This window comes from Cervus elaphus, chromosome 33, assembly GCF_910594005.1.
Source record: "Cervus elaphus chromosome 33, mCerEla1.1, whole genome shotgun sequence".
In the NCBI taxonomy this organism is placed as follows: domain Eukaryota; kingdom Metazoa; phylum Chordata; class Mammalia; order Artiodactyla; family Cervidae; genus Cervus; species Cervus elaphus.
In genome coordinates, this window is record NC_057847.1 from 73,848,664 (window position 1) to 73,872,011 (window position 23,348).

General features: G+C 42.0%; 1 protein-coding gene across 12 annotated transcripts in view; it reads right to left on the reverse strand.

Moving 5' to 3' along the window:
* CLASP1 (cytoplasmic linker associated protein 1) overlaps positions 1 to 18,200 on the reverse strand; it is a 266,051-nt gene extending 247,851 nt beyond the window's left edge. For 11 of the 12 annotated variants that reach the window (XM_043894523.1, XM_043894522.1, XM_043894514.1 and 8 more), the window contains exon 1: positions 17,176 to 17,327. The gene's annotated coding sequence lies outside the window, so the exon portion shown is untranslated. The other variant, XM_043894511.1, reaches the window with a different exon arrangement.
* Between the last annotated feature and the right edge of the window lie 5,148 nt (positions 18,201 to 23,348).

A 23,348-nucleotide genomic window follows, 5' to 3' on the forward strand; every position in this document is an offset into this window, starting at 1 on the left:
CTGAAGGGTGAACAGAAACACTGTTACTATTTTTTGCCACTTCCTGTGACTATATAATTATTCCAAAATGAAAAGAGGAAAGAGTGAAAGAATGCACACAAGGTGGACAGGCTTCGGGTCGCAGTTTCTAAGTTCACCGAGCACCTGCCGCGCGGGCCGATCTGCCAGATGCGGCCGTCAGTGAGCCCCAGCCCCACCAGGCAGGGAGAGACAAGCGAGCAATCGATGCCCACGCAGTGTGCCGCAGTGCTTCCTGCAGCATCAGCTGTTTTTCTGAGGATTCCTCAGAAGACAAAGAAAAAAGAGAGCCCACAACAGTGAAGCAGCGTAAGGGCGCCGCAGGGAAGGCCCTTCCGGGTGCACCGCCACGAAGACGCAGGCTCTACTGCTGTCAGCCCCAAATCATCTCCTGGGCTTCAGATTCAGACTGAAGACACAGCATCCGATGAGCTGAGAAGACCTACAGTCAGAGCTTCCAATGGTAAGGAATTCTGTGCACACTGAAGATAAAAAATTGAAATAAGGCTTTACAAATTCATTTAATCACTGAATCTTATTAGGGTTAGCGTCATATCTTTCCAGTGCAGTGTAAGTAACCAGGCAGAGAAAAATAATCGGCACCATCAGCTAAGCCAAGACAAGGACACTGAAAACACAGCCTCACACGTGGTTTCCAACCCACCCACCACTCACCCAGATTTCAAGCACGCAGACTTTACAGCTGTACTTTACTGAGCGTACACGTAACAGGCAGGGAAATTCTGCTGTATTTCTCAGATCAACTATAACAGAACACTGCTATTACTACAATAACATTTTTATATTCATATTTCCTGAATTTAGGGAAAAAATTTCCAGAAGAAAAGGACACAAAGAGATCTGTGCCTTGCCTATGTTACTATGTACTGAACTGTACATACAGATGCTCACTTTTCAAACTGAGCTGTGAGTGCCTCAATATTTTTCCAACACTGACTTATTCCTACTCATCGCCAACATGGTTTTCTTTAAAATACAAAAAAAAACCCTAACTCTAGTCCCACACTTAAACAAATCACTTAAGGGCTTCCCTGGTGGTCCAGTGGTAAAGAATCTGCCTGACAGTGCAGGAGACATGGGTTCAATCCCTGATCTGGGAAGATCCCACATGCCTTGGAACAACTAGACCTGAGCACAACTACTGCACCTGTGCTCTAGAGCCCCGGAACCGCGACTCCTGAAGTCCACGCACCCTGGAACTGGTGCTCTGCAACAAAAGAAGCCACCGCGACGAGAAGCCACCGCACCGCCACGAGAGAGCAGCCCTTGCTCTCTGCACCTGGAGAGCAGCCCCACTCTCCACAACTGCAGAAAGTCCGCATAGCAATGAAGACCCAGCACAGTAAAAAAAAAAAATAAAATAAAAACAGTAAATTTTTTAAACATCATTTAAGAATGTAATTTAATATAACCAAATATACATTTTAACACACTGTTGATGAGAATAAAATTCATCACTATCTAGGACAATTTGGAAACATCTATCAATAAGCTTTCAATATACATCTTAATCCGAAAGGTCCAAAGCTAACAATTCATCTAAGGAAATAATTTGTTAAGTACATTAAAATGTATAAGCTTGTTTACTGCAGCTGTTCGTGAAAAAACCTTTTTGATGAAAATAAATGTTCCAGAGAAGGAAATTCTAGAAGACATTACAGTACATCTAAACAACAGCATACCATGAAGACATTGAAAACCAAAGTGAAAACACACACTTCTTGGCCTGGAAAAATATCTACAATCAATTCAGTGGGGGGAAAAAAGCAAATTAGAAAACTACACATTTATGATTTTTTTGTTTGTTACATAAAAAGTAGTCACTTACATTCTTGGTGCACAGAAAAAATATGAAAAGAAACACACCAAAGCGTTAACACTCTATTTTTGTACAGTGAAAATGTACTATTTATGTAATTTTTTAAAATATATGTTAAATCCAGAAATAAACATACACACCTACAGTCAACTGACCTTCGACAAAGAAGGTGGAATACACAATGCAGAAAAGACGGTCCTTTTAGCAAGTGGTTGTTAGGAAAGTTGGACAGCTGCATGCAAATCAATGAAGTTAGAACACATGCTCAAACCATACAAAAAATAAACTCAAAATGGCTTAAAGACCTAAATACAAGACATGACATCATAAAACTTCTAGAAGAGAACATGGCAGAACTCTCTGACCTAAGTCATAGCAAGGTTTCCTTAGGTCTCCCAAAAAGAAACAAAAATAAACAAACAGGATCTAATCAAACTTACAAGCCTTTGCATAGCAAAGGAAATCATAAACAAAATGAAAAGACAATGTTCAGAATGAGAGGAAAAATTTGCAAATACTACTACCAAAAAGGGATTAGTACTCAAAATATATAAACAGTTCTTAAAACTCAATAACAAAAAAACAAACAACCTAAACAAAAAACAGGCACAAGGCTTAAATAGACATTTCTCCAAAGAAGACAGACAAATGGCCAATAGGCACATGAAAAGCTGCTCAATACTGCTAACTATTAGAGAAATGCTAATCAAAACTACAATGAGATATCACCTCACACTGGTCAGGATGACCAACAAAGTCTGTAAATAATAAATGCTGGAGAAGGTTTGGAGAAGAGGGAACCCTCCTACACTGTTGGTGGCAGTGTAAATTGGTACAGTCACTATGGAGAACAGTATGGAGTTTCTTTAAAAAAACTAAAACTAGAGTTACCATACGATCCAGGAATCCCACTCCTTGTCATACATCTGGAGAAAATTCTAATTTGAAAAGATACGTTCACCCCAATGTTCACAGCAGCGCTATTCACAATAACCAAGGCATAGAAACAAACTGTATGTCCACGGACAGATGAATGAAGATGTGGTACATGTATGCCATGGAACACTACTCAGTCAGTAAAAGAATCAAATAATGCCATTTGCAGCAACATGACATTTTCATACTAACTGAAGTCTGACAGAGAAAGACAAGTATCTGGACATCACTTATATGTGGAATCTAAAATATGATACAAATGAACTTATTCACTGAAAACAAACTTATGCTTACCAAAAGGGAAAAGGGGGGGGGGAGGATAAATTAGGAGCTGGGGATTAGCAGATACACTACGATACACAAAACACACGGCCAAGAAGGTCCTTCCGTGTAGTGTGAGGAACTATAATCCATATGCTGTAATAAATCATAATGAAGAGCATGAGAAGACATGGGTAATGGTACCACTCTGCTGTACACCGGAAACGAATACAACGCTGTAAATCAACACACATCAATTAAAAAACTTTTAAAGAAAAGAAAATGCTAAAGTTTAACGGTGCTCCTGAGGAATTTCCTGGTGGCCCAATGGTTAAGAACTCGTCTTGCAGCATAGGGGATGCGGGTTCAACCCCTGGTCAGGGAACTAAAAGCCCCACGTGCCGCGGAGCAGCTGAGCCTGCACTCCACAACTACTGAGCCCGCGGGGTCTGGAGCCCGTCATCCGCAACAAGAGGAGCTCGCCTGCCGTAAGAAGACAAGAGCCTGCACACCACAGCAAGAGCCGGCACAAAAGAAGGTTTAACTAAGTAAATAAATAACAGTGGTCCTAACAGAACATCGCTGCCAGCCCGCACAAGCATAGGTTATCTGGAAGGCCATTTACGAAGCTCGAAACTGCAGCTGCCTCTGGGAATGGGATGTGGAAGAATGATAAAAAGGGTGGAGGAAGGCTTACATTTCACTCTCTATCCTGGTGCATCTTTTAAACTTTTTTACCATGTACATATAACATCTAGTCAAAGGAAATACACATTTTAGAACATTAAGCAGTATGTTAATATTCTTTCCAGTATAAGCATAACTGTGCCCAGTAAATACCAGAAAGTTATTTGTAAAGTCATAAGGAACTGGAAACCTGAAACCATAGGTATCATCAGTTACTACAAAGAACCGAAAAACATTTTAAAAGCTAGCCATTCGGCAAGTTGTGCATGTCCATCTCTACACTCATCTCTACATGATGGCCCTGGGAACACCTCTAGGGAAGGAAGGGCTTCCCAGGTGGCGCTGGTGGTAAACGTGCCTGCCGCTGCAGGAGACCCAAGAGACACGGGTTTGACCCCTGGAGGAGGGCACTGCAACCCACTTCAGTGTTCTCGCCTGGAGAATCCCATGCACAGAGTCTGGAGGGTACAGTCCATAGGGTCACAAAGAGTGGGAAACGACTGAAGTGACTTAGCATGAATGCATAGGGAAGCAAGTGTATTTCCTAAGCTCTTTCAGTCTTGGAATGCTTGCAAAATCAAAAACTGGCAACAACCACAAAAAAAAAACTGGCAAAAAAAAAAAAACTTCCACAAGTAATAAGAAAAAAGTGCTCAATTCATTTTTGATCACTGAACTATAGCCATGTTTTAATTCAAAAATAACAAGACAGCATCATACATGTCTACAAAATTACTCTTAGGTCATATGCTTCTATATAATTACAGTTTTAAGTGTATTAACTACAGGATTCTCTTACTGCCATCTAGGTTTTGTTAAAATCTCTAAGATGGATAATTCAGCAATATCTCTCACAATATTAATGATACAATTTTCAACCCAAAATGTCAACTTATAAGAATTTATTCATATACATGCAAAATAATTATAGGATTATTATTCACAGCATAGTTTTATAAATGCAAAAGACTAGAAAAAACTAAATGTTCCTTAATAGAGGGCTAAGTAAATTATGGTATGCTATACAATGGCATAGTATTCAACCATACTCTTCATTTTCAAAAAAAATAATTTAGAAGCCTTTAATGTACTGACATAGACTAATTTCCAAGATATATTAATGCAAAAAAATAAAGGCAAAATTCAATAGTCAACATCTGTACAAAAAAGGAGAGTGGAGAGAAGGCGTATATATGCACTATTTCATACACATAATTAATAACACTGGGGTCTCCAGGGCAGGCAGGAGAAGAGGGAACCTGAATTTTAAATTATGTGTATGTATTATCTATTCAAAGAAATAAATATTTTATAATTTTAAAAATTTAATGCATTTAACTAGAAGGTCTCTCTTCTTTCTAGGTAATTTAAACAAATGAATGGAACTTTCACATACAAGATTTAAACTTGCTCATAAGGCCCACAAGAATACCTCCGAGGTATGCTTTAAAAAAAATTTTACAACCAATAATTCATGTAATAAGCTTACGATTACAGTAAAAATTATGTAATTTTAATAATGCCATAACTATCCAGAAGCCATCTCAATAGCAACCAACTTTCCAAAGCACAATGTCTAATCCCCACCCCCAAAATTCCAAAACTGAATGATCAGTTGGTGATTCAAGTAAAGACCTGAAAATAGAAGAGTCTGGATTTTATGAAGACTCAGGGAGGGCTCTCTGTAAGGGATTACTCTCGGGCTTCTCTCAGCAAGGCTGCTTCCCTGGCCACTTCACATTAGACCACGGGGTTAGCGTGGCTCCCTGGCCATCGTCACAAGCTCGGTCTCCGGCCAACACAGCTCTCTCATAAATGGAAGGCAACAGACAGGCCCCAGAGCACCCAACCGGGAGCGTGGACCTGTTCAGGGCCTCAGATTCTTCAGATGAAAACAGGAAGGGACACATCCTTCCCCAACTCCCAGACGAGCAGCCCTTCCTTCTTCAGCCCCCCATATGGATTCAACACACCAACAGGGCACTCTAAGCATCTCTTCAGTTGCCTCCCTTCCTTGGAGTGAAGCTCGCTGGGGACAGGGCTGTCCGCCCCACTTTCTGTCCTCAGGACAAACGGTGGGGTTTACTGAGGATTCTGCTCAGGGTACACAGTCCATTCTCTACTGATTACCCAGCTACACCCTGGAGTAACTCTCTTATTTTAACAGTAGTAGTTCTCATTAAGGGCTCTCTGTGTTTCAGGCCCATTCTCAGGAACACCTATGTACACACTTTCTACATCCCCTTCGGTCACCCATGCCACCCCAAAACAGATCTAGCAAGCAAATGATCACAAGATGTGTCTCATCTTCCAGGGCTTACTCACTCTTCCACGATTCCACAAATAATCACTATACAATTCAGCTAAATACTGTTACACTGTCTAAACAAATGCTTCTTTGGCAATTTCAGAAATCGACTCCAAATTCTGAAATGAATGAGAGGATAAAAAGATTTTTCCATCATGTTCACTTTATAAATGCAGTCACAGGCCACTGGCATTCACCACCAATAGGTGAATTCCATCAGCAACAGGCTAAAATACCACCCTCGTCAGCCAACATCAACTCCACTGCGAACAGCGGGGCAGGAGCACATTTCTTTTTATAAAAGGCCACCCTTCTCTGAACGGGATCCCATGTCTGGACAGGGATCTATTAAATAACAAAAACACTTCATAAATCAGACTTTTTAGACAACGATTTGAGATTAAGATGCACACCAGGCCCAAAGTCTCCATAAGTAAGGCCAGAGGTAGCAAAGCAAAACAGTCAGCATCTCTCCTTCCGACTCTCCCTGGCATAAGCCATTATTCCTACTAAGGGAGGTCAAGCTCTTGCTGAATCACTCTGTTGGTTGACAATTAGCTTGAAAGCATCTCAAGTACTGGGTTTGCTCTGGCCTCTCTGATGTTGTTATATTGTTCAGAACTAGAAAATACAAGAATAAAATAATTCCTTTGTTTTCACTGTTAATAATAAGGATCTGCTAAAATAAGCACTGGATGAATAACCAGAATCTCATGATAAAAGTGTTTCTATAACAAGATGCTAAGAAATACCTACTTATGAGTCAAAACCTACCAGAGAACAGAATACCAAAGGCTCCCTCCTGGGCATCTGGATCGCAGACTATAGAATGGACTCCCAAGGGAGGTCTGATCACTTAGGACAAGTAACATTAGATCTTTCGGAACAGCAAAGAGTGTGAGGGAGGGAAATCTGATAATACAGACTCAGAGAGAAAGATCAGATACTTTCCCACTAGTTAACTTTTGGGATTTCTAGGCAAAAGAAGAATTTTCTAATGATACTTAATTTTCCTGTTAGAAAGTGATATACACTCATTGCACAAATTCAAAATAATTTTTGAAATTAAGAGCATTTGCCAAAAATGAAAAGGCAAGATCTAGATATACAAAAATCACATCTAAAGTGAGTAAAATTCCCAATTTAAAACTCATCATAATCATAAATAACAAGTTAAAAATGTTTCAATCATCCATGAAATGAACCCCACATTTTGCAGCCTGAGGTTTATTCATGTATCAAATGTTACATACATTTGAAAATTCCTATGGCATTTGAAAGGTATCGATCCCCACATTTGGGAAGATGACTTAAAAGGACCTGAATTTTAAATCTTAAAGAACTTTATAATATACTGATCACTAATCTTTTAAGAGTAATTTTCTGGAAATTCCATAGCAGGTCAGTGATTAAGACTTGGCACTTCACTGCCGAGGGCCTGGGTTTAATCCCTGTTCAGGGAACTAAGATCCCTCAAGGTACAGCCAGAAAAACAAAACAAAAACAAACAAAAAAACTCCACAAGTTGCAAAGTACAGCCAAAGAAAAGATCAATTTTCTGCAATTACCTAAATATATTCGCAAATATCTAAGTTTAGCTTCACAATTCAGCCAATAAAACTTAAGCACATCCCTTACACAGTACTGGATTGGGCATCAGAGTGAATAGGGGAGAAAAGAAGGTTGGAAATTGAAAAACAAAGAAATATACAGTCTTCTCTGAAGGTCCTTATACTCTACATCGGAACACGAGACTAGACAAAATCTAAAGAAAGGGAACTCACATTTACTAAGTGTATGTTATGTGTCAGGCAGCAAAGCTATAACATAAAACATCCATGAATCCTGTCACAAGGGAAGAAAGCGGGGAGGGGCGGGAGGGTGCTGAAATCGAGGTGTGAGGTCAAAAACCCAAAGCACAACATAAACGCAAGTGATAACAGAGGATAAGTAGTTTTCATTGTGCTGTGCTATCTCGCTTCAGTCTGACTGTCTTGACTCTGCGACCCCATGGACCACCAGGGTCCTCTGTCCATGGGATTCTCTAGCCAAGAATTCTGGAGTGGGTTGCCACTTCCTCTGCCAGGGAATCTTCCCGACCCTTGGATCAAACCTGTATCTTTTGTGTCTCCTGCATAAAGCGTCTGCCTCCAATGCGGGAGACCTGGGTTCGATCCCTGGGTCGGGAAGATCCCCTAGAGAAGGAAATGGCAGCCCACTCCAGTATTCTTGCCTGGAGAATCCCATGGACGGAGGAGCCTGATAGGCTACAATCCACGGGGACGCAAAGAGTCGGACACGACTGAGCGACTTCACTTCACTCTTTACCACTAGCGCCCCCTGGGAAGACTGGTGCTGGGACAACTGGACAGTCACATAGAAAACAAAGTTAGACCTGAACCTCACACCATTTACACAAACTAACTCAAAATGGGTCACGAAGATGAATGAAGAGCTGGATCTATAAAACTCTAAGGAGAAAACATAGGAATAAATCTCCATGACCTTAGATTTGGCAATAGATCTTTAGATATAACACGAAAAGCATGAAAAAACTGATTTATTGGATTTCATCAAAATTACTAAGGACATTATCAAGAAAGTGAAAAGACAACTGACAGAATGAGTAGGAGAAAATATCTGCAAATCACGTATCTGTTAAGAGCTTAAGTTCAGAATATTTAAGACCGCCTAAAACTCTGAACCAAAAAGACACACGTGCGCTCAGCTGCTGCAGTCACGTCCGACTCTGCGACCCGAGGGGCTGCAGCCCGCCAGGCTCTTCCATCCAAGGCGTTCCCACAATCCAGCTTAAAAACGAGCAAAGGCCTGTACCACAACTGTGGGAGCCTGTGAGCCTTCGAGCCCATGCTCTGCAACAAGAGAAGCCGCTGCAATGAGAAGCCCGCACACCACAACTAGAGAGGACCCACCCACCACAGCTGAGAAAGCCCGCGATGAAGACCCAGCACAGCCAATGATAGATAAATAAATAAAAGTGGACAGAGAACAGCAAGGTCTTACTGTACAGCACAGGGAACTATACTCAACATCTTGTAGTAAGCTATAATGGAAAAAATATGAAAATATATACACATATGTATAACTAACACACTTTGTTGTATACCAGACACACACATAATAAATTAACTATGCTTCAATTTTTATTTTAATGGGCAAAGGATTTGCATGTATCTCTCTCCAAAGAAGATTCTCAACACCTCAGTCAGTAGGGAAATAAAAATCAAAACCACAATGAGGACTACTTCACACCTACTAAGATGGCTACAATTTTTAAAAAACAAACAGAGGTAACAAGCGCTGACAAGGACATGGAGAAACTGAAGCCCTCGCACAGGACGGCTGGGATGTGAAAAGATGCAGCCACTGCGGGAAATCAGGCAGCTCCTCAAAAAGCCAAACACAGAACCATCACCCGATCCAGTGACTCTACTCCTAGGTATACACTCAGAAGAATTAAAACCAGAGATTCAAACAAATCTGTGAACCAACATACATTTCAGTATTAGTCACAATAGCCTGAAAGTGGAAACAACCCAACTTCCAACAGCAGGTGAAGGGATAAATAAACTGGAGTATCCATACAATGGAATATTATTTAGCAATTAAGAAGGAATAACATTCTGACACAGGTCACAATATAAATGAACCTTGAAAACATTATGTTAAGTGAAATAAACTAGTCACAAAAGGACATATAATTATTCCACTTTAATGAAACAGCCAGAATAGGCAAATTCATAGAGACCAGGGCCTGAGGAAGTAGGAAGAATGAGGATTTACTGCTTACAGAGTTTCTGTTTGGGGTGATGGAAAAGATTTGGAAGCAGACTGTGATGACTGCTGCCCAAAGTGAATGTTATTAATGCCACTCACCTGTATACTTTGAAACAGTTATAATAGCATATTTTACCAAAGTAAAAAGAAAAAAAGAGTTTATACAAAGTCTTAAGGAGTCTGGCTTGTCCAAGGGTGGATCTCAAATCAAGAACTCAAGTCCAAAAGGGACTGTAGTTCCCGGATCCAACCAACCCTCATGGAAACCCTCATGAGAAGACAGCATCCCTACATCCTTCCTGACCAGAAAACAGGCCTCTCCAGATACTGCCGGACGCCAGCAGCAGATTTTCCCCCAAGACAGCCCACTGACCTTTCCTGGAGGGAAAATAACCTGTGCTGGAAAAGACAGAGATAAGTGGAAAGGAAACCGAAGAATCCAAGAGCCAAACTCTGCTCCTCTGCAGCTGCATGAGCATGGACAAATCACTCAAGTGCTCTAACCAAGGCTCAACTTCCTCTCCTTATGAAATGAAAATAGCATCTACCTCTAAATGCTGCCATTAAGACCTGCCAAAAGAGCACCTATGGCACCCGGCCTAGTGCCTGGCTCATGATGGGTGTTCAGTGCATGATGGCTCTTTCCGCTGGGAAAGGAGGTCTGTCTGCCACCCCTGAGCCAACCAAAGGCTTGGCAGGACCTGGCTTGGGTCTGGAGAATTCTATGATTGTCAGAACTCAAGTAAAACACAGACTTCAGAGAAAGCTGTTTCTATGCAGCTCAACGCCTCTTGGAAAGACTGGCTTATTGTTTGCAGAATGAACCCAGCTACTCTACATTAGGAAGGGAGCTGCTAGACAATTCACTCTCTCTAGACAACAGGCCTCTGTTCACAACGAAGCCCTTCCTCGACCCACAGGAAAGGCGTCCTCTGTGGAGGAACTGAGCAGAAAGTCAGTTAGAAGGTCGTCCCGAGGCAGCTCTCAGGCTCTGGTGGCCTCGGCATCACTGGAGGAATCTGTTAAAGACACAGATGTCTCACCCCCACTACCAGACATTCTGGTCACCAAGTATTTCAGGAAAGGCCCTTGAGCACAAGTGTTAAAAGAAACACTTGAAGGGAAGGTACAGAGATGGCCTTAGACTACATTCTGATGTTGACAAACAGACCAGTCTGCCCACAAAGCAAGAGCTGTGTTTTCCTCCATGCCTATCACCAGGCACACTGGCTTTGGCAACACAGGACACGGGAACCGCGGAAGTGCAGGTAATACCCAGTTCAACCTGCACTATACTTCTCACAGGGAAAAAGAAAGCTTTATTACCAGAACTTGGTAAAATTTTTGTCAAGCACTCTTAAATTGCTGGGGACATTTTTAACTGATACAAGCTTTTAGTCAGCATTCAGGCAATATGTATCAAAAGTCACCCAATATTTTTACTTCTTAGAACTGATCCAAAGGAAACAACACAAAAAAGCAGGCTACATGGCAAAAACAGCCACTGTTGTAATATACAGTATTATATATCTTGATGTATAATATATAAAAATATATATATATACCTGCATATCAAGCATCCTGGTTTACCAGGAATTTCCCGGCAGTCCAGTGGTTGGGAGTCCACTCTCACTGGCAAGGGCCCAGGTTCAACCTCTGGTCAGGGAACTAAGACCCCACAAGTTGCAAGGCACAGTCAAAAATATAAGGATCCCAGTTTACCAAAATTTGCCATTACCAAGTCAAATATGGCAAAGCTATTAAAAATAAAAATGATGCACGCTATGTCATTACATGGAAACTACTCATAAAACACAGAAGACCTAAAATGACTTACTAAAAAACAGGGACACTATGAAAAAACCTGGAGGTGGGGAGGGGGGCAGGGGGACAAATGGGTGAAAGGAATCAACATGTACAAACTTCTAGTTATAAAACAAATGTATGGCATGATGACCATAGTTTAACAATACTGTACTGTGCATTTGAAAGTTTCTAACAGATTAAATTTTAAAAGTTTTCATCCAAGGAAAAAAAATTCTGTAAGGTGATGGATCTTGACTTATTGTGATCATTTCACAATATACAAAAATACTTAATCACTATGCTACACACTTGGAAACCAACATAATGTTGCATGTCAATTTTACTTCAATACACACAAAAAACGTGTTTGGATTACAAAAAAAAAAGGGAAGAAAAAGTCCTGTGTTTGGATGACTTGATATAGGTTTTCCCCTGTCTGGTCTCTCAACTTTCTGTATTATTGCTATATTATAACAGGATTACAAGTAAGTTTAACTCATGCTGCTTAGAAAGTTAACTGGACAACCGTTCTAGAGGGAGAAGGCAGACTCACTGACCTCAGTCACGCTGAATGAAGATAAACGCACCCAATCATACCATGGTAGAAAGATGGGCACAGGCCAGTTCTAAATTTTCTTTCACAAAAAGATAAATCTTAACATATTCATTAACTATTAAACCTTAAATTTACATTTTTTAAAAAGCAAGTATAAACATGCTGAAGGAGAGAGGAAACCTGGTCTGGCGGACTTCACATGGCAAAAACGATCAGGCAACTTCAGAACCACAACTTCAATATAAGGTGTAAGGTTACGTCGCTAAGAGACAATTTACACAAAAAGAACATCAGGCTGAGAAACAGAAGGCCCAGCTCTCATCCTCGTTCCACCACGTACTGGGATTTAACTCCGAGGTCTTGGGTTCTCATTTGTAAATTGACAGGATAATTGTGGTATTTCCACTGCCTACCTCACAGGATTTTTGAAGGGAACAAAGAAGATTATGAACGTAAAAGTGTTTTGAAAATCCAGGGTTTGTTCCCTCAAATCTGGCTGTTAGTATTATGAAGATGTTCCTACAAATAAGGGTAACCATCTTTAGGAGACATACTCCAAACTGATAATGAGTGGATGTATCGCCTCCCACGGGGCTCAGCAGCATCTGGGGCCAGACCTTCCCTTTTACCCCCATGTTCAAATCATTTAGGAGAGTCTATGACTGTTACCTGGTAATTTTTTTAATTTGTAAAAGCAAATGCAATCACTGACAAAATTAACATAGAACGCAGGACTTTCAAACTGTATTTTTCGGATTTACCTGAGGATTGTTAAAAAATTGCGACTCTCCAGGCCCGACGAAGACTTAACTGACCAAAATCTCTGGGTGGCTAGTGATAAATAAGACCAGGCCATTTGTATTTTAAGACCCTCTCCAAGTGATTCTGGCAACGTGATTACTGCTTTTTTTTTTTTTTTTGGCCGCATCTTGGGGCATGCAGGATGTTAGTCCCCTAACCAGGGATCAAACCCATTACCCCTGCACTGGGAGCTCAGAGTCTTAACCACTGGACTCCAGGGAAGACCCAGCTACTGCTATTATTATTACATTAACTCTTACCATGAATACATGACAGGAAGTCCATATACTTACTCAGTATACGCCAGTCACTATTCTTAGCATCTTACATATATTATCTCACTTCATCCTCACACAGCCCTATAAGAAGATGCTGCTATTAACACTGCCTGCCTTTCACCCTTCTTTTGCAGATGAAATTATTAAAACACAAAGAGATGATCTAACTGGCCCATGGCCCAAAGCCATAGGGCTAGGAAGTGGCAGAACCAGAAAGCTCACATGTCTGAAAATCCTTGGTACAGTTTCCCAGCCTAAGACAGTAACTGTATATTCTGGTCAGGTCATATCAAATTCTGCTTTATTTCATATATTGCATTTAAAGGACCATAACAAACAAGAGTTGTCTAAAGAGAGCACAGTGTCTGGTTTAGGTGGTATCAGCTTAAACCAGGCAGGGACAAAGGGCCTAGGGCTGTTTTCATACTTCAGCATCACAGGGAAGAATTTGTAACATTTTATCTGTCTCCTCCTTTACACTATGAGTGAGCCCTTGAAGTGTGTCTTTTCAGCTATATCCTTGTGGTTCCTGAAAGTGAAAGTCACTCAGTTGTGTCCAACTCTTTGTGACCCATGGACTATACAGTCCATGCAATTCTCCAGGCCAGAATGCTGGAGTGGGTAGCTGTTCCCTTCTCCTCAGGATCTTCCCAACCCAGGGATCGAACCCAGGTCTCCCACATGGCAGGCGGATTCTTTACCAGCTGAGCCACCATGGAACTAAAGAAAGGGTTTAATAAATTAATCAATAAATCTAGAAAAGGCTTGATGACTGTCCTGGGAAATGAAAGACCATTTCACGGAAAAGAAACAGATTTGATTCATGTTGCTTCAGAGAGTACGAAGATCAACAGGCAAAGGGGAGGGGCAGAGTGAAGACAGTCTAGAATATCTTTCCAGCAATCAAGACCTGTCCAGCGACAGGAAAGCAGGTTGCGGTTTGAGGCTCAAGACCAGAATACAGCAGACAAAAGGCAGGATGTTGGACTATGGGGCCTCTAAGAGCTCTTCCAAGGCTCCAATCTTTTATTCTAAGTTAAGATACACTGGTTTATTCCTTCACACTTTCTACAGAGACTGGTTACACAAGGCCAGTAGTCCAAGCACAGAGACTACTACAAAATCTTCTACAAACTCCCAGGACCCTCAAGGACCTAGAGAAGAGTAAATCACCAGAGGAATCTTCCCAGGAGGAAGGTAATGGATACAACAGGAATCAACAAGGAGCGAGGAGACTTCCAGGCAAGAAACAGGAGAAAAGTCAACAAAAGTATTACGGAAGAAATGCTGCCATTTGAACACATCTGAGCTACATCTTCAGGGGATGCCTGCGAGAAAGTGGATCCCTAAAGATGCTGGTGGGAAGGCGGATTCTGTGGAGGTGCCATTTAAGAAACTGAGGAGCAGATGCATTCAGCCTGGCAATACTGGTCTGAGCCCAAGGGAGGTGGAGAAAGCCCTGCAGTGTGAAGACATAGCTAACACTCAAGAAATTGTGGTGCTAAAAAGAAAAGGCCTTTAGAGGTCAGTTAACGAAACACACACACTCTTTATGGATGCTGACCTGGTTGCATTCAGTAAAGAAAGGTTAGTTTACTTTCTTAAATTACATTTTACAAACCAAAGACTGAATCATCAGTGATTCTGTTTTTAAACATTATTTTCTGCTACTGTCTATTCTTTTCACTATGTAACAACCACACTTGCAATCATCAAAGTTGTTATCAAAACTCAGCCTAATATGTTATCATCCCTTAAATGATTATAACATTTACCAATAGTACTATAAAATAAAAAGCATTATCCATCAATCTAAAAAGCTACAACTTTATAAGTAGAAGATTGTTAAGGAATAAATGGAGTCTGAAAAAACTAATTTATGTCTCAGGTACAAAAAGACTATCTCACCCAACTTATAAACTGTGAGATTGAGCTATCCAAAAAAAGGGGGGGGAGAAAATTAACAAAGGATTAAAGGGAAAAAAATCTAAATCCCAAACCAGTGAACAAAACATAACACATGTGAACAATAAACTTAATGGTCTTCTGGCCATTCATGTCTCAACATCCCTGTCAAACTATTTTAAGGATCTGAAATCTTGCTCTATAAAAAGCAAGTTCCCATCATCTGAACTACACTTAAGAGATCCTATGGCAGTAGTTACTCAAGCATAAAAAAACCAAGCTTCATATTTTTGCTTCCTGTTAGTACAAAAGAATGTCTACCTCTTTCAGGTAAAGTTGAGCCTGTGGTCAAAATCTTGGCACTCCAGGAGACTGAGGTTTTCAGTTCTAACACTAATTTAAGGTGCAAAGGCTTTTTCCCTATTCACTACCACTTAGATTGTAAAATGGAGATAAAATATTTGACAACTCTACCACCAACAGTCTCTTCCAAGGATATCTGACTTTGGTTAACCTTAGTTGGGAGAATACAAAACTACAGCTGAAAACTCCTCAACAAAGATTAAAACTTTAAAATCCTAAAACATCTACATGTTAGCTGATAAGCTATGAATTTCAGAAACTGAGTGCTGAGTAACAATTGCTAAAAAAGGTGCAATTACACAATCTTACAAAGATGGATAAGCAAACAGCTCACCAAAATTTAAATCTTTCTTAGCAAATGGAAAAGATAAGTAACTCTGGGACACTGTGATGTTATTCTTCTTATCTATATGGTCTCTGCATCAACGTTACTATTCTCCACTCCCTGGACAAGCAAAAGGAGCCCACTGTCCAGGATTTCTCTGACCAAGAGGACAGTAAATGTCACAATAACAGTAAAAAAAAGCAACAATTTCTAAAGCCATCATTTATACCAGATTCTGGCACCGGAACAGGGTGCAAGGCACAAGGCAGCAAGCAACTATTTCTCACTTCTGACTCTTCTGCATCACTGCCTCCCAAAGGACTAGAGAATCTAGAGCTCTGGAAGTCATATCTACAAATGAAAGTATCATGTTTAAAGAGCTCACAGGCTCGACAAATGGTCAACATTAATGAACAAACCTCACGACACAGAAACTCACCCAGATGCAACAAAACATGTTTCAAGCCTCTACCTAATTTTTGTTTTTAATTCTAGGAATAAACACAAGTTGTGGTTGTTGTTGTTTTTAAATTATGTAATAAGTGAGACTCTGGAAAACCCCAGACTCATCCGAGCGGCTTGGAGAAACGAGAAAGCAAAATGTGATGAGTTCCATTGTACCCAACCAGGCTAACGTTCAAGACCACACACTCCTCTCCGTCAGAGCGTCCCTCCCAATACCGAAGAACAACAAAGGCAAGTTGAGGAGGCTGCACAAGGCTTAACTCAGCACTTGTCCGCTTTCCCAGCCTCCGAAGCAGCTAGCTGCGGGCCCGCGGACCTCCGGCACCCTGCGCATCCCGCCCGGCCCGCGCTCGGCTTTGTCTGGCCCGGCTGGACCCCTTCCCTCCCGATCTTTCTCCACACCCACCACTCGCCCAGGAGTAGTTGTGGGGGGTTTTCTCTCTCTCGCCCCCTCCCCTCGCAAGCCCCGGCTCTTTTCAAACGCGGCTTCTCCTACCAGGCCCGAGACTAGGGTCGGGAAGGGGGCCCGGGGTGGGGTCCGGGAGAGAAGAGAGAGGGGCACACAAAGCCAGGCTGACCCCAGAGCCACCCCCAACCCTCTGCAAAGCAGCGTGGGATCAGCGATCTGCGGGCTGGATAAACAGTCCTCAGCTCCCGTTCCCCGCCCAGCTCCCACCCAAGGGCCGCCCCCTCCCCCCAAAGTGCACCCAAGAGCGGATGACAGCGCTGGACCTAGCCCCCACCCAGCCTCGGCGCCCCCCACCGCGAGGGGGGCAGGGGCCTGGGAGGCCTGGGGTCTACACACCCTCGCCCTAACCGAGCACTTACGGCCGTATTATCCGCTTCTGTTGCCGCTGCGGACCACACGGCCGCCGCCTTCTCCTCCACCCCAATGAGGTTAAGCGCTTGGTGCGGGGATTAAAAAAAAAAAAAAATTAGAAGCCCAGAGCGCCTGCGTAATGAGGTCTCCCTTTTTTTCGCCTTACCGCCACGACCCGGCTGGACCATAGAGTGTGTAAACCGAGAGCAGAGAGGCGCCCGCTTCTCTATGGTAACGCCCGGCGCAGGCGCCGCCCTGGCTGCGACGGATTCGGGACCTGCCAGTCCCTGGAGCTCTTGCCTCCTCGGAGAACGTCAATTGGCCTTGATGGGGACCCGTAGGGAAAGGTTCTTTAAGAAAAGGGCGGCCAGGCCGGAGCCGGGCCCCCGGCGAGTTGCGGCAAAACTCAGGCTAGGCAGAGAGGATTGAATCTAAGCGGCCATGGCAGTTAGGGCACCAGAACGCAGGGAGCGTAGAGCTCAGGAGGAACCAGAAAGCTTGGGTAAAAGGCGTCCGGCCGGAACTTCCCCCGGTGAGGGCGAGGAGGTCTACTACCTGAGGGAACCGGCCTTTCACTTCTGGGTTACGCGCGTCGGCGCACCCTCTGGGCGTCCAGGGCGAAGGAAATTGTGCCTTGCGACGCTCCGTACCGAGGCTCCCCCTTCACCCTTCGGGTAGGCGCGGGCGCTGGAGCCGGAAGCACAACTTTTTAACGGTTCTTTGCCCTCTTTGAAGCCGAGCCAGCCCTGTGGACGCCTCGGAGACCCTGGAGACTTTCTTCCTTGAGTGCCTGCACAAAGCAGGCGGCTTCCATCCCCTCTCTCGCCTTTCTCTTGGAAGAAGTGTGGGAGCGTGTCTCGGAGGTTTAAAAGCTGTGCAAGTTGCAGGACTCCCCTTTAAGGATCTCGAAGGGCCCACAGTTTTGCTGCGTCGGGCGCCTACCCTCACTTGTAATTTGACATTGAAAGCTTTCGTGAGATTACACACTGCTCCGCGGAAGCCACTCAGTGTGAGTTGGCCTCCCTCCGTCTCGATTCTCGTATGCGGAGCTCCTGCTAGTCCGGTGTGTGGACACCCGTGAGATCCTACCTGTGAAGGTCCAGGACTTAGATGATGTGCTTGGAGAGACTCAGTTAACACAAGCCTTATGTAGACTCCTCTGTGGAGTGCAGGAAAGGGAGCGGACTGTGGGCTGACGGAGTAGCGATGGCAAGTAGGAGGTGACTCCTGTTTAGATCTAGAAAGGAGGACCTCTTTTTGGAGAAAAGCACAAGCGACCTTTTGAAAACCGCTGAGTGGTGATAAAAGAGCTTTCCAGAGAGGATAGCAAGGGGCAAGGACCCAGGAGGCAGTGGACGTTTTACTGAGTGCAGTGAAGAAAGCAGCCTAACTGAATTGGGGGAAAAAAACAAACAAACAGACAAGCGGAAAGTAGTGTTGGTAACTAGGATGGGGAATGTTCAGTTTTTTTAATATTTCTGGCCCCACCACGTGGCATGTGGGATTTTAGTTCCTTGACCAGGGTAGAACCTGTGTCCCCTTCATTGAAGCTCATAACTTTTAACCACTGGACCTCCAGGGAGGTCCCAGGAATGTCTGATGTTTTATTTGATAAAATATGACATGAAATTTACCATTCATTTTTAAGTGTATAGTTATGTACATTTACACTGCTGTGCTACCATCTTCTGAATTCAACTGTAGGAAGCTGGAATTCTTTACCCTTTAAACAGCCCTGGCCCTACCCTGCCCCAGCCTCTGGCAACCACTCTTTCACTCTCTATAAATTTGACTGCTCAGGTTCCTCATGTAATTGGAACCATGTTCCTTTTGTGACTGACTTATTACACTATTTCACTGAGCCTGAACCTGCTTTCATGTTGAAGCAGGTGTCAGAATTTCCCTCTCCGCCCCCCCCCCCTTTTTGCCACATTATTCATTGTAATAATCTATAAATTCTTTGGGGTTCTTTTTTGACCACACAGCATTCAGGATCTTAACCAACCAGGAATGGCACCTCCTAACAGTGGAAGCACTGAGTCTTAACCACTGGACTACCAGAGACATCCTAGAATTTCCTTGATTTTTAAAATTAAATACTATTCCATTATATGTATGAGATATATATATGTATATATTCCCAAAATGAACCCTTGGGTTACTTACACCTTTTGGCTACTGTGAATAATGCTGCTGTGAACAAAAGTGTACAAATACCTCTTTGAACTCTGCTTTCAATAGGATGGGGAATATTTTGAAACCAGGTAGAGAGATCTACATTGTTTTAGGTCCTCAACTAGGGGTAGTAACATTGTGGAAGAACTGTTTTAGAAAGTGACCCTGAGTGTGGCAGCTCAATACAGTCTCCATTTATAGGTAGCATTTCGGAAGCTTTAATATATGCTAGGCAGTGTACTACCGCTTTATGTAAATTATTGATATGTCATTGAATCCACAAAATAAACAGCCAGTTATTAACATCATTTTACAAGTGAGGAAACCAAGGTTCTGGGATACAGATGGGCTGAGGGGAAGCTCACCAACCATACATACACACAAGTGATCAGAAAACAAACTTCTACAGGAGCTGGGCACCCATGGGCAGTGACTATTCACTTCTTTGGGCAAGAATGCTGAAAAACAATAATTTACATGTGAGAGGGAGGTTTCACAGGAGAAAGAATAGGCTAACAGCAAGAGCTTCCACTCTCAAATTACTGATGTGTAAAAGAGCTTAACACAGCAAACCTGCATCGTCCAAGTTTCCTAAAAGAACACTCAAGTTTTAGTCCAGGCCTACACATTGCTCTTAAAAAGTATAAAATGTCAGGTAAGTATATCTTTGTCTATAGTAGAGAAAATAATGAGACACACCATTTCCTACTCAACACTTCATCTTTAACTTTTGCTTCCTCAAAAATCCTGTGAGGTCATTTGAAGCAATGAGCCCCATTTAGCAGATGAGTAAATAGAGGACCAGAAAGAAAAAATGATTTGCCCAGCACCTAATGGCTGATTGGTACCAAGGCTGCAACTGCAACCTGAACCTGTAGAATTCCCACTCTGTGCTTTGGGTGCTCTTACAGCAGTCTGAGTGGCCAGTCTGTTCAATTAGTTTCACCTTCCTCAGGGACACGGCCAAACTCCCAAGAAGCTAGTGTCAGTTAAACAAGGAGTCAGAGAATGTAAGTGCATTATAAACAGCATTAACACATCAAAAATACTCTGTACTGATTGTGTGCCAACCACTGAGCAAAGTAGGAAAAAATCTTTGTTTTTGGGAAGAGGAGATAGAAAGCAGAGTAGCAATAAATATATACTGAGCCAGGTAGAATAAATATGGAAAAACTGAAGCAGGAAATTAATGAGGGAGTGCTGAGAATAGGGAAAGGAATTTCTGTTTAAATAGCACAAGGGGGAGGGGCACTGGGAAGTACACGGCGAATGTGTGAAGGAGCAAGCAGTGTCCTTTCCCTGGAGAAGGGCCTTCCAGGTAGAGGCCAGTGCCACAGTCCTTCTGAGACAGACACCTCCTATGTTCTAAGAACTGAAAGGCCAGAGTGGCAGAAGCAGTGTGTGCGAGGGGAAAGTAGGAAATGAGGTCAGAAGTAAGAGAATGCCAAATTGTGACATTCAGGGGCTTCAGTCCAAATTGTGGATTTCAAGGGCAATATAAGAATTTTGGCTTTAAGTAAGATGGGGAGCCACTGGTAGGTTTTAAGCAGAGGAGAAACATGATTTGACTTCTATTTTTTTATTCATTTTATTGAAGTACAGTTGATTTACAATTGTGTTAATTTCTGCTGTGTAGCAAAGTAAATCAATTATGCATGTATATACATTCTTTTTCATATTTACCATTATGATTTATCACAGGATATTGAATTAGTTCCCTGTGCTATACAACAGGACCTTGTTTATCGATTTCTGTTTTTATAGACTCACTTTAGCTTCTATTTTGAGAATAGATTGTAGGGGAGCAAGAGGGGGACAACTTAGGAGACTAGTAAAATACTACAAGTGAGGGGCAAGGTGACGTGGGAAAAGTCGAAGTAGTGGAAGGTGTCTGTGTGCACTCAGGCACATCGATCTGATGGCTCAGTTCTTGTAGGGAGTGAAAATAAGAATCCAGAGTGACTCCCACGATTTTCGGCCTGAGCAGTTTAAAGTTGTCGTTTATTGAAATGGGGAAACAGAGGAACTAGTTGGGAATGAGAAGAGACAAGAAATTCAACTTTGGAGATGCATCTCAAATTAACACAGAGAAATATCAAGAAGAAAGGTAGGCATATGAATCCGGAATTCCAGAAAAAAAAAGGTGCAGGCTGGGCATGTGGGAGATGTCAGCATTTAGAGAACATTAGAGCCATGAGATCATCTAGATAAGTATAAATTTGAAAAATTTATCTAACAACTGAGCCATGGGGCTCTGTAGCATTTAGGGATCAAGATGGTCATGAAACTAGGAAAGGAAATAGAAAGCAGCAACTGAAATAAGAGAAAGAGCAACCTAGTCAGTTAAGTCACCGTTGGAGAGGGGATTGGTGCCAGGATCCTTCTGGATGTTCAAGTCTCTTATTTTAGTAACAACATAGTATTTACATATAACCTACGTACATATCCTCCCTTTAAACCATCTCTGGATGACTTATATTACCTAATGCAATGTAAATGCTATGTAAATAATTGCCAGAACATGGCAAAATCAGGTTTTGGTTTCTGGGACATTCTATAATTTTTTTTTTAATATTTCTGATCCCTGGTTGGTTGAATCTATAGATGCAAAACTTGAGAATACAAAAGGGTATCTGTACTCATGGGCTGTAATTGACTGTTGGTTCAGCTCTGCAGTGCTGAAGATGAAAGCCTGCTTGGAACTGGTTCAGAAGACAGTGGTAGGGATAGAAATGGGGATGGGGGTCAATAGGTAATTTGGAGAAGGAGTTTAAGGTGGGGGGGCAGAAAAACGGGGTGATACTTAAAGTGATAGGTAGGCTCAAAAGAGTTGTTTCTAATTATTTACACCCATAAATATTTTAGTATTGTAAAAAGACAATTTTTTTAATAAACATAACTTCAATGCCATTATCACACTTGAAAAATTAACAGTATGGTACATCCGTCGGTGTCCATGGGAGATTGATTCCAGAACCCGCAGCAGATAATAAAATCCGTAGATGCATAAGTCTCACAGACAGCCCTCCAAATCCAGGGTTCCATATCCATGGATTTAACCAACCTCAGATCCATGTGTAAATGGACCCATGCAGTTCAATTGTAATAACTGGTATTATCACTACCCTGTCAGCCTTCAGATTTCCCTAATTATCCCATAATTTTTCTTGCTACTATATGTATTGACATATGATTCATATTACATATAATTCACGCACTTAAAGTACACAGTTCGATAGTCTTCAGTACATTTAAAGAGAGGTATAATCATCACCCCCCCCCAAAATCCCTATACTCATTGGCAGTCACTACCCAGTCATAGACAACCACCAATCTACTTTATATCTATAGATTTGCCTATTCTGAACATTTTATGTAAATGGAGTTGTGCGATATATGACTGGCTTCTTTCACTTAGCATGTTTTGAAAATTCATCTATATTGTAACGTGTTACATTACCTCATTCCTTTTTATTGTCAAAATTCCATTATGTATGTATGCCACATTTTGCTTACCCATTCATTAGTTGGTAGACATTAGGTTGTTTCAAACCACTTTATACATAATGGCATTCTGAACATTCTATTACAAGATTTTATTTGGACATGATATAAATCATAGCAATGTTTTCTTAAGTCAGTATCCCAAGGCAACAGAAATAAAAGCAAAAATAAGCAAATGGAACTTTATCGAACTTAAAAGCTTTTGCAATAGCAAAGGAAACTAGAAACAAAATGAAAAGGCACCCTACAGAATGAGAGAAAATATTTGTGAACCATGTGACCAACAAGGGCTTAGTTTCCAAAACATACAAATAGCTCATACAGCTCAATAACAAAAAACCCAACCATAAAATGAGCAGAAGTCCTAAATAGACAATTCTCCAAAAAAGGCATACAGGTGGCCAACATGCACATGAAAAGATGCTCAGTATTGCTAACTGTTAGAGAGATACAAATCAAAGCTGCAATGAGGTACCACTTCACCCTGGTCAGAATGACCACC